At 32.4% G+C, this 17575-nt stretch overlaps 1 long non-coding RNA gene across 1 annotated transcript; it reads left to right on the top strand.

Annotated features, from left to right (window-relative positions):
* The first annotated feature begins 1544 nt into the window (after positions 1–1544).
* LOC120135640 lies at positions 1545–16744 on the top strand. The gene is made up of 4 exons (XR_005517277.1): positions 1545–1555; positions 3898–3902; positions 4146–4154; positions 16585–16744. It is a non-coding gene; the product is annotated as an uncharacterized LOC120135640 (long non-coding RNA).
* The last annotated feature ends 831 nt before the right edge of the window (positions 16745–17575 follow it).

The raw sequence follows: 17575 nt of genomic DNA on the forward strand, positions 1-17575 counted from the left end.
TTTTTTAGATTTTTTCCATGCCTATAGCTTGATTTGAGAACAACTTGGAACTCATTAACTTCATTTAGACTCAAGGAACCAATTTGATATTCCTTCCGTCGTGTTGGAAAAAAAAGTTGGTGAAATTATTACGTGTTTCTCGCTTGTCATATTGCCATGGATACCCAAGTAGAAGATGACTTGCACTCATGGGCACCACATCACAAAGTAATTCATCTTTGTATCTTCCTTTGGAGAATGGAACAATAACTTGTGTGGTGACCTTTACTTCTACCACATTATGTAACCATTGCAATTCATAGGGACTTGGATGTTTAGTTGTCCTGAGGCTCGATTTCTCTACCATGTATGTGCTTGTAAGATTTTTACAACTCCCACTATTAATAGTCACAAAACACACTTTACAATTTTTATAGAAGCGAGTGTGAAATGCATTACTTCATTATTGTTCATACTCTATTTCTTTGAAAGATAGAAGATATTGTTAGTGAAAATAAAGAAAGAAAATGTGTGAAAGGACCTTACCAATAATGCTCTCACAAAGCCTCAAAAAACACTCCAAAGAAAATAATATATGTCACTCTTCACTTATGTTTGCGCTCTAGGACTTTTAATGGCTCTTTCTTTGTCCTCTTCTGATCTCACTTCGCTAAAGCCTTTTACCACTCAAATATCTCTTGTTATGTTCTTGAAAGAACTAACTCAAGCCTTCTTTCTTTTTGTCTTTGAACTTCTTTTTTTGTTTGTTTTCTTTTTTCTTGTTGCAATGCTTTCAATGGGTATTTCTTTGTTGATCCACAAAAGATCTGATTCTACTTGATAAAGGATCGTCCACACTCCTCCAACAATGAAGAAGGATGTAATGCCTTGATTGTTTCCCAATCTAGGATAAACAATAAGTTTTGTTCCCACTTTGAAAACTTGGGTTGTAAATAAGAAAAATTTAAGTTAGAATGATGTAATTATAAGTAAATGCATTCTGATGGATAAGGTTTTGATAAAGGACCGTCCACACTCCTCCAAGGATGAAGAAGAATGGGATACCTTTATTGTTTCCCGATCTAGGACGAACAATAAGTGTTATTCCCACTTTGAAAGCTTGGGATACAAATAAGAAAAGTTTAAGTTAGAATGATGTAATAACAAGTAATAAAAGAAATATATGGAATATGATAAGGATAAGATGAAATAAAAGTTGGCTACGAAAGACTAAGATGAAAATGATGATATGTTGAATGTCTTCAATATGGCCTCTGATAGTGATGAAGATGATGCTTGGCAATGGTGATGGAACTGAAGATAGTATCTTAAAGAAGTCTCAAAGAAGAACCTATGTTAAAGAATATAGACCCATACTTTATATGCTTCTTTAAGGGGTTGTATAATTGGACTTAGACCCATTATCTATAATAGAGATATGAACCACAAGTATCAAGGTTACAAAGATATAAAGGTGATGCCATAAGTATAAAATACTTTATAAGTTGATATAGTTCTAACAAGAACTCGAAAGAGAGAAAACCTCATAAAGAGTAATTTGATTAATAAATAAATTGTGTGTTTACAAAGCCAAATGCCTTGGCTATGTATAGTTTTCAAAGGGTTTTGGATGAATAAGCATGGAAGCCTTTGAAAATATATGATTTAATGAAAATACATGCCTTTAAGTGAAAATACATGCTCTTGGACGAATGGAAAGGAGTTGGTTCGGCCCTAAGGATGAATGAACATGTCCTTGGAAGAATAATAATGTGTTGGTTCGATTTTCAAGCCATTTGAATGCCTAGGCCGAATTTGTACAACCCCTTGTATGCTTCCTTCACGTCTCTTCATGATTTAGGCATCTTTTAAGAAAAAAAAAACTCTTCACCAAAGTTGTACTTCTTGAAGTGGAGACTCTTCACGAACAATCACCTTGATAAAAGGTCATAATGCTTGGAGGTAACCCTTCATAAAAAGGTAGGTTGTAAGATAACTAAGCTAAAGGTGAGCTGGAGATAGGTGCATAGAGTCATGATGAAGTGTTTGGCAGCTTATGATCTCAAATACTGGGAACAACTCTTCCTAGCTTTGACCGTGAGCTTCCATAGAGTTTTCTTAGATTGATTTGACTAGCTCTAAGCTTCATCTTATAGATTAATTCAACTCCCCTCCTCATGGTCGAATGTACCTATAAACAAGGCACACAAGATTAGTTAATTATAAAAGATAAGAGAGCATATAATGCATTCCTAAGTATGAAATGAAATCATATGATATAGAAATGATACGTATAACCTAAAGTAATGGATGAATACTAAACATATAATAAACTCAACATATGCTTAACATAATCATGTGAACTATAGGATATATGCATGACTAACATATAATATGAAATTCATTAATGATGAATGGAAACATATAATAATAGTATCCTAAGAAATTATATGTAATCATGGCATATATGTGAATGGTATGGATGACATGGTATTCTAAGTGTATAACAAGATATGAATGTAATGTCATTAACAAATAAAATGCATAAAGGATATAAAATAAAGTAAAGAATGAATGAACTCCTTTATAACCCTCAATGGCAAACATCCAAGTTATGAGAAGTATATGTGAAATGATGGGGCTGGTTAGGATCACATTAGTTTCAGTAAATAAATCAAGCCTTGTTTAAGTAACCTAAAGGAGTTATGAACTCAGTTTCTACATCTTTCTAATTTAGGTAAATTTCAAGGATGAAATTTCTTTTAAGGGGGTAAAGTTGTCATGCCCTAATTTATAGGCTAATTTTTTTCTTAAATTTATTTCGATGATTAAATTAAAATTTTAGATAAATTTGGAGACCGAAGTAAATTTTAATTAAATTCAAAGAACAATAAAAGCTTAAGGACCCATGGCATAATTTTTTTCATTTCTATTTATGTTGAGCTAAATATCTTCCTAAACCTAGATTTTTCCAATTTTAAAAACCCTTTTCTCCCTAGCTTTCTCAATCTTCTAAGTTTCCCTTTTAAGTAACTTTTGTAAAAAAAAGGTTCCACAATCATTTCTTCACCAATAAGACCTCTTTTTACTACACCGCTGGCACCATGATGTTCCTGACGTTGAGAGAAGTAAACTGGTGTCCTTGAATTTATTATCGGTACCGTTGTGGAGGGATGTAAAGTGAAGAAAGTTTTAGGTTTTCATAAAATTATCCCTCCGCTGCTATCTGTCGTGAAATAACAACTGTAAGCGACTCAAAATCAATTAATATTTAATTATAGAAAAAAATGGTGGTCGTCCAACCACCATGGGTCGTTGCACGGGCCTACGTGTCTCCCCAAGCGTGTGGGCTTCGTTTACCACATGGGGAGTATTCTGAACCAGTGTGAACTAGTTTTCCTCAATCGAGTTGATTCGTTGAGCCGAGTCATCGAGCCGAGTCATCGAGCCTAGCTGAGTTGTCGAGTCGAGAAAAATTGTCGTTGACCACCGTTGACTTTTTTTAGACCACATATCTTGAGGTTTCTCGATCCAAGTCTATATTTATGGTTTGTTTCCCCAAATTTGGACCCGTTAAGCTATTTTTTAGCATTTTTTATTCGATCCGATTTTCACGTTTAAGCTCTGTTTATGATGTAATTCTTTTTACCATGTATCTGAGATATTATGGGACGTCGAATTGAAATTCAAGAGGGATAGAGTGTTGTTAAATGATCGACTAATGTAGCTAAAAAATCTAGATGATATTTTACTACCATATACGTGATTTAGGGTACATGTTGGTAATTGGTCAGTGCATAAATAAATATAAGTTAGATAGGTGTTATGGTTGGTTATCCTGAACCTACTTTGATTTTGGTATAATGTTAGTAAATTGATTAAGACTCGAATGACCCATATAAGGAACTATAGGAAAAGTATAAGTTTTAAGTTGAGTAAAGTTAGCCTTTGAACCATAAATTCTGATTTTTCCTGTTAAGAGTTTTTATATCGTAATTTTTAGGAACCATAAATTAACCTAAGAACCCATGAAAATCCTTGTTTTAGGAAAAATTATTTATTGGCTAAAATATATAACTTTTTTAAATTATGTATTTGGTCCCTAAATTTTTACAAAATTTATACTTTAACCCTTAAACTTTCAAAACTTACTTTTTAGCCACTAGTTAAAATTTGTGGTATTACACAGAAATGACTAAAATTCCCTTAAAATAATGACTAGAATATAGTAGCTTAAATAAATTATCAAAAACAACATGATGATAAACCCTTGCATAACATTCTAAGTAAGAGAACGAGCGAGATAACAACTAGTGAGATGGTGACCTCACTTTAGTGTGTCTACTATACTAGAGTGTAATACCCCAAAAATTTCCCAAAATTACCAAAGATTTGGGAAATTTTCCCTAAATCTTTAAATTAATTTAGTGATCAAATCGAAAAAAAGAAATATTAGGAGTCTATTTTGAAAACCCTAACAAGTTCAAGGCTTTATGTTGTGATTGCCCCAATTTCCTTTATATCAGAATTATCACTCATATTTTTTTTCATTCAACCGCTCACTCTGCTTTCTCATTTTCTTTTTTTTATTTTCTTATGCCATTTTTATCTCATCTCTCGCACGAGTTTCTTCTTTCTCTCGTTGTTGTCGTTTCGCTTCAAGGTAAGGTCGACGAAATTCATTCACTTACTGCTGTTCGACTGTGTTTCACTTTTATTCAGTTCCATCATTGTGTGATCATCATTTAAGACTCGATAATGGAAATCGAGACTCTCTTGTAATAGTTCCACGATCGTTCTAGGTCGATTGTGTCATCGAGGTACCATTTGGGCGTGACCATACGGATTATTGGATCCCCAAAAACCATTACTTCTCCTTAACAGCCACCGGACAACAGCCTAGTACGGCTAGGGAACACCCTGGTGCTGCTGGATAACACCCCGGTGCGGCTGGACAACACCGTGGGATGCCTTCTATCGCCCCTTTCGTGCATAACCAGACTGTCATCATTCGAATCAAGACTTTCACTGTCGGTTCCCTCATTCGAATAAGAAATTGTTCTAATATCGTTTAATCGTGACTTTATTCTGAAAATCGTTGCATTGAGAATTTAATAAGAACATTGTAATTTTGTTGGAGATATCGACTCAAATGGAATTTTTATCTTCTCCGTCGTTACTGACTCACTTTAAACCAACTGGGGTAACTATAATTGACTATTATATGCAGTGTTTCTTTAAATATAATTTGGTTAAGCATGTTGTTTGAAAGTTGGTTTGGAGAATGATGGTTTTGTGATATTGTTGTATTAATTAAAATTTAGAAAATTATGTTATGTGACATGTGATATTTATCATATTCGAATTATGCTGTGTTCAGACTCTGGTATCATGAAATTTTATTCTCATTTGGATCAAATCGAAATTCAGATATATAATATTCGAGTGTGTGTTATTTGAATATGTGTTATTCAGATCGGATCGGATGTCAAATATATGTGCCATTTATACATCATATCGGGATGAATTTTGATAAGGAAAGTTCAATACATTCACTCGACGGGGGTGAATGCCACTTTTTCAGATTAAGTGGACTCTACCTTTATGGTGAGCCCCACTCACATAGTGTGTTTTGTTTGTAGATAGTGTGATTATGAGGAACCCACTCTTTGAATGGTATGACAGGAGTACTGGTAGGTGCATGAGCATTTGCATTTGCATAACTTTCCAATATTTGTTTATCTACTTGACTCGGTTTATGATTTATATCATATGATTTGAATTATGCTTTGTATGTGTTTAATTGCACTTTAGAGACACACTAAGCTTTATAGTTACTCCCCCATAGTTTCTCTTGGGATTTACGGAAGCTCGAATCAAAAACTGAAAGGGTTCGCCAAGAGGGGTTGGGTCGGTTTTTGTGTTTAGGGAGTAAGGAGTTTGAAAGATAGAAAATTTCATTGCGATTTATAGTGGTTCGAATTCTCAACCAAGTCTACATCCACTACCTTAGCTCCTCTCCAAGGATTTTCTAACAAATTCACTAATTTGTTCTTTCTTTTGAGGACAAAGAGTAACCTTTACAACTCCCTAGTTTTTCACGGCTAAACTAAAATCTTTCCCTATCTTTTTGCTTGGCTAAGATAGAACCAACCCTTTTACAAAAGTATAAAAGAAGTAAACAAAAATACCTTGCTAAGGTAGGTGTTTATAAGATTTAAGCTCACAAGAACAAAAATATTTACAAGAGAGATAAAATGAGATTGAAAAACTCTTATCTTGTGTTTGATTGCTTAGATAGGTGTTATCTACCTTCTTCAAGTGTCTTGAACTTGTATTTATAGGTTGGAATGAGTTTGAAGTCGTATATAGCCATTGATGATGTTTTGGACCCGTTGAGGATTCATTTTCTACAAAATAAAACTATCTAGAACAAGTAGTATATGTACTTCTTCGATGAGTATCGGTACTACTTTTGTAATATTTGAATTTTAGACTGTGGGCCTTGATAGTATTGATACTACTATTCACGGTATCGATACTAATGTTTATGGTATCAATACTATTGTAGTAGTATCAGTAGTACTTTTGCATTCTGGAATTTTTTAGCATCGATACTATTCATGGTATCGATACTATTGTTCATGGTATTGATACTATTGTTCATACAATACAATACTATTCATACAATACAATAATATTCATAAAAAAATTGTGCTCAATTCCAAATTAAATGGACTTTGAATTATTTTTGAAAACTTTGAATAAATTCAATTCAAGTCCAAAAACATTTTGTTATAAATTGTTATATCAAAACATGGTTCAGTAATTTCCCCCTTTTTGATATAACAAAACATTTGAAAAATTGTTTTTGGCAAAACTCCCCCTTAATAAAATATTTAATGAAAAAGATATCAATTGTTGGAAAATATATGGAAATGTTCAGCTCCCCTTTTTCATTAAGAAATTGAATTTTTCAAACCAATATTTCTCCCCCTTTTTGTTATATAAAAAATAATTCATCTTCAAAAGTTCAAAAATAATTTGGAGAGTAAGTGGTAAATTTAACATTTAAAATTCATTTGAAAAATCAAAGCTCCCCCTCAAAAAGTGCATTAAAATAGCTTTAAAATCTTGACACTTAATCAAAATTGAATTTCATCAAAAATTAACAAACATGTTAGTAGCACGTGAAATTCTATGTATTCAATTTAAAATACTTTATGCAATACCAATTGTTGAAATTAAGTACATGTGCATAAAGCTTTCCAAAAATGTTATGCATTTGGAAATTTTAATATCAATTGTTAGAGAGATATCATTTACATTTTAAATCATATGCATAAACATTTAATTTTAGGTCAAAAATTTAAAATTTATAAAATCAAAGTATTTGAAAAGTTGATATAAATTGTTAGAGAGATATCATTTGCATTTAAAACCAATTTTCACCAAAAATTCATTATGATGAACAAAAATTATGAAAAATCATTAAAATTTTAAAATTTTCATCATAAACATTTTTCAACATACATGAGATTAAAAACAATGCATAATCATTTAAAATCAAAACTCATGCATGCTTAAACCCAAATGAGCAACCAAATAACTAAAATAAAATCATTAAGCTTAGAGGCTACCCATTCCTTTTCAAGCGTGGCTAGAGCATTTGAACATGATCAATTTCATCAACATTGCTCCCACACGCCTACAAGAGACATTTATTTGGATTTTGGTATCCAAATTGCTTTGGATCCTTTGACGTTAGTTTCATTGCCCCTTCTTCCCTTTGGAATCCATACTTGTATGATTTTAAAATGTTTTCCTTTCTTCAAAGGACAAGTATGTTCCTTGTGACCATGATAATGAAATGTGGGCATATTGTCATTATTGAACTAGATGAATTATTTAAAATGATATCTTTTCTTTTGTTAAGCATTCAAGCCTAACTTTCAAATCAAAATTTTCTTTTTCAAAACTTTCAATTTTCATTTTTGAAATCTGTAAATCCTTTTTCAAAATTTCATTTTGGTTTTCAAAATCCATTTTTGCTTTCAAAAGAAAATCATTTTCAAGTTTAAATTTTGAAATCATTGTAACCCCCTAGACTCAGCCTATGTGTTTCGACTAAGTCTAGCGGATTACATTAAAGATTCTCAAAGGCATTTTTCCAAAAATTATTTGATAATTTAAAATCATATTATAAATGACAGTTATGAAAGTATAATAAATAACGACAAAACCCACCTCTTGAATATAAAACTAAAAACGACCCGGTAAAATAAAACATGAAATAAATATGGAGCATTGTAAATCAAATATGAGTAGCAAAGGCAGTAAACATCATAAAACGATAAATACTTCAAAAATAAGGCACATGTCACCAAATTAAAAGCAGTTCGGAAGACAGAATATTACAACAAAATGATTTGAACTAAATGTACCAATCCTCTAAGTGTCTGATACCTAGTGTCTATCCGAGAGTATCTGAAAGGGGGTAAAATAGTTTGAAAAGTGAGCTAGAGGCTCAGTGTGTCCCAACAGTGCAGAAATAAAAACATACATTTACGATTTTTAAAACCAATACAGATCACAGTCATTAAAACATCATAGGAGTTTTTAATTTAAAAATTCTACATCGTCTTCCAACCGAACGGTATGTGCAGATCCCTAGAACTGATAACCTAAGGGAGTACATTGGGGCCTGCGAGCCTACCCAAGACAATTCCCGGGGCCACAAAGGCTTACCCAAGAAAATCTCAGGGTCGTAGAGCCTACCCAAGGCTCTCCTTAGGTCCATAAGGAATTACCATTCAGTGTTGAACCTATCCGAGGAATTACCAACAGCGACTGAACCTGCCAGAGACTTCATACCAGAACCCAGAGTATCCCGAAGAAAAAAAAATCAGACGTTAACCAGTAGTAACAGTAATTTAGAGTTCAGACAGATCATCAGTTCCGTAAACCAGTATCCAGAAATCATAAGTCGGGCAATCATGCTTTACATTTCAGTAAATCCAGAATCAGGTAAATCATGTAGTAGTCAAATCAGATCAAACATTGTATTTCAAATCAGAATAAATAATCACGTGCACGTAAGATTTCAAACAGATATTTAAAACATTTATACTGCACATAAGGAACACGCCTTGATAAAAGGGTTAATCCGGAAAAAGTATCAAGCACCAGCTTCACTAGGCTCTTCAACTGAACGGAAACCTAAGCTATATCAGAACAGAGTTATATTCAGAATAATATTCTAAACAGAATAACTAACAGGGTTACAAAACTATACGAATATTCACGACCTCTCGAGGACGGGTGGATCGGGAGGAACCAAGTCGAGCAGTTAAACAGTCAGGAGATCTCTGAGTACCTTTTAACATATCATACAATAATTAGTCCTTGACTATTCAGTTCAATTAACTGAATTAAAAACACTTACATAAATATGCATTTTTTGAGTTTACGGGTCAATTCGGAGGCTTTCAATTTGAATCTGGCAAAACAGACTTCGAATCAGGCTCAGGACGTCGAAAAACATAAAATATAACTTTTTGAAAAAATTGACTTTTTGTTCAAAGTCAAAGTCAACGGGTTTGACTGATAATTTCGAGGCTTTCGGGTTTGAATTTGGCAAAACGGACTTCAGATTCGGACTCAGGATATCAAAAAACTAAAATGACTTTTCGAAAAATTTACTTTTTGGTCAAAGTTAACGGTCAACGGGTTGGGTCAACGGGTCGGGTCGGGTCAGACCGGGTCGGGTCGGGTCAACCCAGGTCAAACTGCCACCTCCCATTTTCGAACCTTCCCCACTTGCAGGGGTGGCGCGTGGGAGGTCGTGAACAGTCCTAGGTGTTTGAAAAATTCCCAAAAATATTCTAAAAATATTTTAAACGATTTTAAGGCACTTACCAAGCTCGTTTCAAAATTTTGAACGGTGGAGAGCTCAATTTCAAAACTTCAAAAACTTTGACTTCCTCACCTCCCTCACGCGCTGGCGACGAATGAGACGCAACGGACACCGGTGGACTCGGAACGACATGAGGAACACAATGGTGCGGGAGGTGTTGAAAACGGAGCAACGATCGGTAATGAATTGATGATTTACACGGCGGTGGTGTTAAAAAAATGTCGAAACTTTAAATCAAAATTCACGGCGTTTGATAGCGTTTTGCTACGATCGGTTTACGGTATTTTGTTCACCGATCGACGATGAACACGATGGTGGTTTCAGATCAATGATCGATGGCCGAACGGTGTCGAGATCGGTTTGAAAGTAGAGGTGCGGGAGAGAATTATTTGTGAATTTTGATTTCTGTTTTAGCAAACAGAAACCAATTCACGCTTAAATTATGAAGTGTATGCCGACACTCAATGGTTAAATTCGGCTCTTTATGAGCCATTAAGGACACCACCTTTGTTGGTTCTTCTTTCTTGTTACCATGAAGCTTTTCGAGCTTATTTCAAAGCTCCTTGGCATTCGAACATGAAGAAACTCCTTCATAGATATCGGGACCAAATGCACAAAATACCATGTGCATGGCCTTGGCATTAAGTTGAGCTTTCTTTCGTTCTTGGTAACTCTACTTCTTCTCCTTCTTCTTTGGAGAATAGTAGTCGTTCTCGATCATCTCCCATGCATCAAGATCATTAGATTGTATGAATAGCTTCATTAATTTCTTCCAATGACAGTAGTTTGCTCCCTTTAAGTATGGAGACTTGTCGATCGGTTGGGAGTCTTTCATGTGGAAAGAGCCGGATGTGGAAGCCATCATCTCGGTTGTGTCAGGAATTGGTAGAGCATTTTCTAGGATCGTCTCAAGGATGTTAAGCCTTCTAACGAGTTAAGCTCTGATACCAATTATTGTGATTTACAGAAGCTCGAAGCTACAATCAAAAGGGTTTACTAAGAGGGGTTGGATAAGTTTTTGTGTTTAGGAAGTAAGGAGATTGAAAGATAGAAAATTACACAACGATTTATTGTGGTTCGACTTCTCAACCAAGTCTACATCCACTACCTTAGCTCATCACCAAGGATTTTCTAACAAATTCACTAATTTGTTCATTTTTTTGAGGATAAAGAGTAACCTTTACAACTCTCTAGTTTTTCACGGGCTAAACTAGAACCTTTCCCTATCTTTTTGCTTGGCTAAGATAGAACCAACCCTTTTACAAAAGGATAAAATAAGTAAACAAAAATACCTCTCTAAGGTAGGTGTTTACAAGATATAAGCTCACAAGAACAAAAATATATACAAGAGAGATAAAATGAGATTGAAAAACTCTTCTCTTGTGTTTGATTGCTTGGATATGTGTTCTCTACCTTCTTTAAGTGTCTTGAACTTTTATTTATAGGTTGGAATGAGTTTGAAGTTGGATCTAGCCATTAGGGATGTTTTGGAGCCATTGGGGATTCATTTTCTACAAAATAAAACTGTCCAGAACAAGTAGTATCGGTACTCCTTCAATGAGTATCGGTACTACCTTTGTAATATTTGATTTTTTTACAGTTGGGCTTGATAGTATCGATACTACTGTTCATGGTATCGATACTACTATTCATGGTATCGGTACTATTGTAGCAGTATCGATACCATTTTTGCATTCTGGAATTTTTTAGCATCGGTACTGTTCATGGTATCGATACCACTGTTCACACAGTATCGGTACTATTAATACAATATCAATACTATTCATACAGTACAGTACTATTATAATTTTTTTTTGCTTAATTCCAAATTAAATGGACTTTGAATTATTTTTGAAAACTTTGAAAACTTTGAATAAAATCAATTCAAGTCCAAAAATATTTTGTCATAAACTGTTATATTAAAACATAGTTCAACAGTTTCACTTTTCGGATATTCGTATTTAGGCGACCCGGTACTCGGAGTGTTGTTTCATCTTTCAGATAAAATTATTATAATCGGTATGAGATTTTATTTAAATGTTCTATTTTAGATTTTTATTCGTATTTTTGGTTTTATTAATATTTATGTAGTTCAAGACTTTAAACATTATAACCATTTTTGGACATTTTATGCGTTTTTTAAATATTTATCCTTTATGTTGGATTTCCTTTCGATGAATATTTTTAATAAATTATTGATGTTTGAAATTGAAAGAAAATTTTTCTAAGATAAATGATGATTTTTACGTTTTAAACTGAACATGGTTTACTCAAAGGAAATTATCTCAATTGAGCTATCTAGATTTGACCTATTCCCCTTTGTCAGACTTGGGGGGTTACATAGAGTGTAGTCAAGCTACCTTAGTTTCCCCAGTGAGGCATTGCAACCTTATGTTGCCTTAGGGTCCTCAGTTATGTATGTATAATTGCATCAGTTTAGTACATCAGACATCCATAGAACTTAGCTTGACGACTATGTGAGACTGAGCCAATGCTTTAGTTGAGCAGGAATTGTATCGATTGCTATATGATGATTGGGTTCCCCCTTCATGATCTACCTAATGACTATGTGAGACTAGGAGATCATTTAGTAGCTTAGTGGGAATTTTACCGATGTTATGTGACATTGGGTTCCCTTTGTTAATTAATGTCTAATGGCTATGTGAGACCAGATACTAACAATGTTGCATTCAAATAATGCTTATCAGAGTCAGTGTTGCATTCATATAATGCATAGGAGTGTTAGTGTCACATTTAGACAATGCGTAGTAGTTATAGTCATTAGGGTTAGAGACCCTTTAGAGGTGTCCTCATGGTGAGGCCCTTAGTAGAGGATTAAGGGAAGCATGAGACTCCTACCTCAATTAAGAATAGTTGAACCTTAACTAGGTAGCAGTTGATTAAGATCATTCATGTACCTACTGCTTAGTATCATGTCTTTAGCATGCTTATGTTTATGAAACTCATAATGTTGCTCTAGATTATCGATTATATTGATGTGCTTTGTAAGCTCAGCGTTCAAATGTTTTTCATTCGTGGGTTAGTAACTAGAGTCGATCGTGGAGCACCATCGCAGTAGGACTTCCAGTATCTCCTTTAGAGAATTTTACTATAGATTTAGTGGGCATGCATATTCATAGGACCCCTATTATTGTATTTAGACTTATAACTCATAATTTTATTATTTTGGTTTTAGTTATGTGTCACTGAGTTCTGATTTATAAAATGTTTTATAATTGTCGAGTGTGTTTATTTTGATACCCATGTATTTTGTTTTGAAATGTGAATAAACAATTTTGAAAATCAAGGGTTGTCTCGACATCCCAATGTGACACTTTAGGCCCAAAAGGATTTAGTGTGTTACAAATAACTTTACAAAGGCAACATATATGAAAGGATTATTAGGATTTATATATGTTTCTCCAAAAAAAATCAATTCACACAACATGCCATTAAGGAAGATGTTGTTAATGTGAAGTTGTCTAACATGCTCTCCATGATATAAATAAAGAGTTAAAAAAATATACATCACAATTGGTTTCATAACAAAATTCTTTGTCTCAAAGTAGTCTTGACCAGGCTCCTAAATGTAACCCTTTGCTACCAATCGAGTTTTATAGCTATTAAAGGAACCAATGAAGTTTATCCAATAAAACTAAATTATAGGTTGATTAAGTGATAGAGTACTTAGAAAAACACATGGGACATAACAAAGTTAAAGTTTGTGACTCGTATAGAGGCGTAACCAAAGGAAACAAAAACATCCAAGCAGTCGTAATATGTGATAGTTCTGTTTCTTTTAATAAGCATAACATATTATTAAGCAAAGGTTTATGCATATAATTAGTCGGGCAAACACCATTTTGAAAGTTGTTAGGCCAATAATATAGAGAGAGAAGTAAATTGTAATTAAAAAATTCAGTGTCAACAATATAATGATAAAGACATTTAATTGTGACGTCTTATTGTGCTCAAAGGTATAAGGATGGTAGGTGTACTGATATATGCCATCTAAGTTCCAAGCTAGGAAGAAGTTCGATAAATTCTCTCGTTATTAGAGAACAAGGATATTATAATTTAGTTGAAGTATCTTTAAGGCTTTTAAATTGAGAAAATATAATAGTAACACTAGTTTTATTTTTTAGTGGGTACAATTAGACAAATTTGATTAAATAATAAAAAATATATAATATGTATACCCATCATATGAAACTTATTCATTGTTCTAAACATCATAAGAAATTAATTCAAGAGGATGATAATTGATAAGAGTATTTAGAAGAAAAAAGACAATTAGATTTTTATTGATACAATAAAAATGCAGTAAAAAACACTATCGACAGAGTTGAATTTTGTATTATATTTGAGTAGCATAAACTATAACACCCTAAATTCAATACAAATGCATTGGAGGATCGAAAATACCACATTAAATCATCGAAGCGAATAAATATTTAAATTTAAAGATCATATTTATCAAAATTGCATCTCAAATCATTTATGTATAAATAAAATCACAAGCATATATATTAAAATAATTATACAAAATTGAAGCTCCATAAAGAGTTATAATAATAATAATAATAATAATAATAATAATAATAATAGAGTTTATACATCAAAAGAATAGTAAAGCTTTATTAATATATATTTACACTAAAATTAATCAATATACTATACTCTAAATAAGAGTGTTTCAAGTCCTTCGACGAAGGTACTCCCTCGACATAAACATAATCTATAATCTAGTAAGAGAATAACCCAAACGATGATTTTTAAAAATTTAGTGGTACATATATTCTATTATACTTCAAATAGTCTATAAACACAATAATTTATGGTTATTATGGATGATAACCTTCGCTAAAAGTATGTTGTGTTGTCATACTTCAAGTGTTTGAACACTGTCAAAAGAAAATGAGTAAATAAGAATAACATCAAAATAGATAACAAAATATTTACATGTGAAGTGGTTCAAATCGTGATTCAACACTGAGATGGAACAATGATTAAGGTTTTTCTAGGTGTAGCCTTTTGTAGAAAATCTAACTTTTGGTTTCTTCGAGATTTTTTGTCTGATGAGGTATAAAATAAACTTAAATTAGATTGGTTTGGTGTTGTTTTCCTCTTTTAGGTGGTAATCCGTCAGGTGGATCACCTAATACTTTTCAAAAATCATGTAAGAGAAAATAAACATACTAGGCAAACCCTTGTTAATGTTAGAAATCGAAACAATTGATTTACTAAAACGAACAATGATGCAAGTTTTTTGTGAATATGGTTCTCTCTCAATTCTTTTGTGCTCACATATGTATTTTGAACCACTATTTTCTTCTCACAGTTATGTTCACTCACCATTCGTATGTCATTATTCTTTTAGCTTTTGTAAATATTGACCTCTTTGTTTTTGCTTTTTTTATCTTTATCTTTTTTTTGTTTCCTCGCCCTTCTCACAAAGTGTCATCACTTAACTTTCAAGTGCATCGTTTGTTTCCAATGGTGTAAGAGACTGAAAAATGTCTTGTTGAGCATTGATAATGCTTGTAATATTTAGTATCAAAATTTCTTTAATATAATTTTCTAGAAATTTTTCAATGAAGAACACTAAATCTGCCAAACAAATTTGAGTGATGCTTTTAAGGGTATGTTGATGTCCTATTGACCTGAATTTTGGATCGGAGATCACTATTATGATTAAGAATGTACCTATAAAAAATAAGCTTCAAGTTCTCTCATTTGTGTTTTCTGGAATTTTTTTTTCTTTTTCTCATTTTTTTTACCTTTTTCATTTATTTGTTTCCCCCTTTTTTTGATAAAAAATAAACTAGCAATAAGGGATTGAAAAAAATTGAAATAATGGAAAACGAACCTGAAAACGGTTAATCGCTACGAACTAGCTCCATTGGGGTACCTTAGCAGTTTTGCATCAAAGAACAAGAAAGATTGCTTAATTTTCTCCAAGAATCGATCCAAATTTGATACCAATTAATAGGGGATGGAAAAGGAGTGATGAAGGTTGCTCGTAGTTGAAGAATCAAGCCTAGAGGTCTAGACTCAATCAAATGACGAGATATAAGATGGATTAGATTGTTGTCACAATCAAGGATTTTGAATGGAGAAGAAAGTTTCTATAAGATTAAGATTAAGACAATGAAGATTAAGAAAATAAAAATAAACAAAAGATAAAGAAGATAAAAACTATGATGAATGAACAAAGATAGGAATACTTAACCAAAATTAGGATTTTGATGGTGATGGGAGATAATGATGATTTGACGATGATGATGATGATTAATAGATAGTTATCTTACGAACCCTCATAATCACAATTGACTAGGAAAACTTGATAATCGACTCTAACCAGTCTCCTAATCGCAACGAGAAGGCAAATCGAGTGTGAAGATCTCCCTTACGAAGAACTTTAAGAACTTAATGATGAAGAATGCTTCGAAGGCACAAGGCAGTCGGCACAAGGCAATCAACACTTCCAAAAACGAACTCTCGTTGTATTGCTTCAATATTTCATATCAAAAATATTTTTTTTGAAGATTTAGTTACAATTAGAAATACACTTTTTTATCTTTATCCATGGATCTTTTCCTCGTACTTATTCAATTGGAAGTATTGATCCAATTCAAAAAATGTTTCATAATTTCATAATCTAATTTTTCAATTTTGATTAAAAATAGAATTCTAAAATTCTATCCTTGGATACAAATCACGAAAACATATATTCTTCCTCAAATATTTCGTTGAGAGAGAAAAGATTAAATCCTTTTAAGAAATAAAGTTTTTGTTCGGAATATGAATCAAATCGAGGACCCCTTAACTCTTAAGGGATTAATAGAACGAATCACACTTTATTAATCAAAGAAATCTGATTTACAATGGTGAATGAAGTCACCTTTATATAGGGTGAGGAGTTATATGAATCTAAGTAACTACTGAATAAAATAATAATAAATTAAATATAATATTTTGATTCTATCATAATTTCATATAAAATAATAATAAACTAAAAATAACATTTTAACTCTATATTAATTCTTAATAAAATAATAAATTTAATCCTTAAAATAATGCATCATCTTATATTAAATTATATTACAAATAATCAATAAAATATTAATAATTCATAATAATTACAAAATATTGTATTAACCATGTATAGAAATTTCTTCATGCATTATCTTCACTAAAATGAATGTATCTTGAGTTCTCGATATCGGATTGATACATTTCAAGTACCGTTGGAAAGATAAGAGACAATTGGTCATATCTCTAGAAGACATGTTGACCAGATAACACACCTGAATCCCATTCAAAAAGTCATCGCAAATATTGTTGCTCTAGTCTTATTTTCAAGGCTTAGTTGTGCGGATCAATTGAATAGATAATTTATCTTCTTTAATGCGAGCCTTGTGGTGCATGTACCACTACATTATCATTTGGGTGGTCATTTTTTCAAATAATTTGAACGAGGGTTATAATAAATTAATAAAAAGTATTTTTCTAATAAAAAGCCAAAATAAACTATAAACTTATCATCGCGTCAAAATATATGGAAACAAAGATAAAAGAAAAGAAGAAGAGGTGAATATAAGGAGAGACAATAGAAGATGAAAGGAGAAGAACAAGATAATAAATAGATTTGACCTAAACAATACTCCATCTGTCCCA

The sequence above is a fragment of the Hibiscus syriacus genome, unplaced genomic scaffold, assembly GCF_006381635.1.
Source record: "Hibiscus syriacus cultivar Baekdansim isolate YM2019G1 unplaced genomic scaffold, ASM638163v2 tig00110610_pilon, whole genome shotgun sequence".
Classification (NCBI taxonomy): Eukaryota; Viridiplantae; Streptophyta; class Magnoliopsida; order Malvales; family Malvaceae; genus Hibiscus; species Hibiscus syriacus.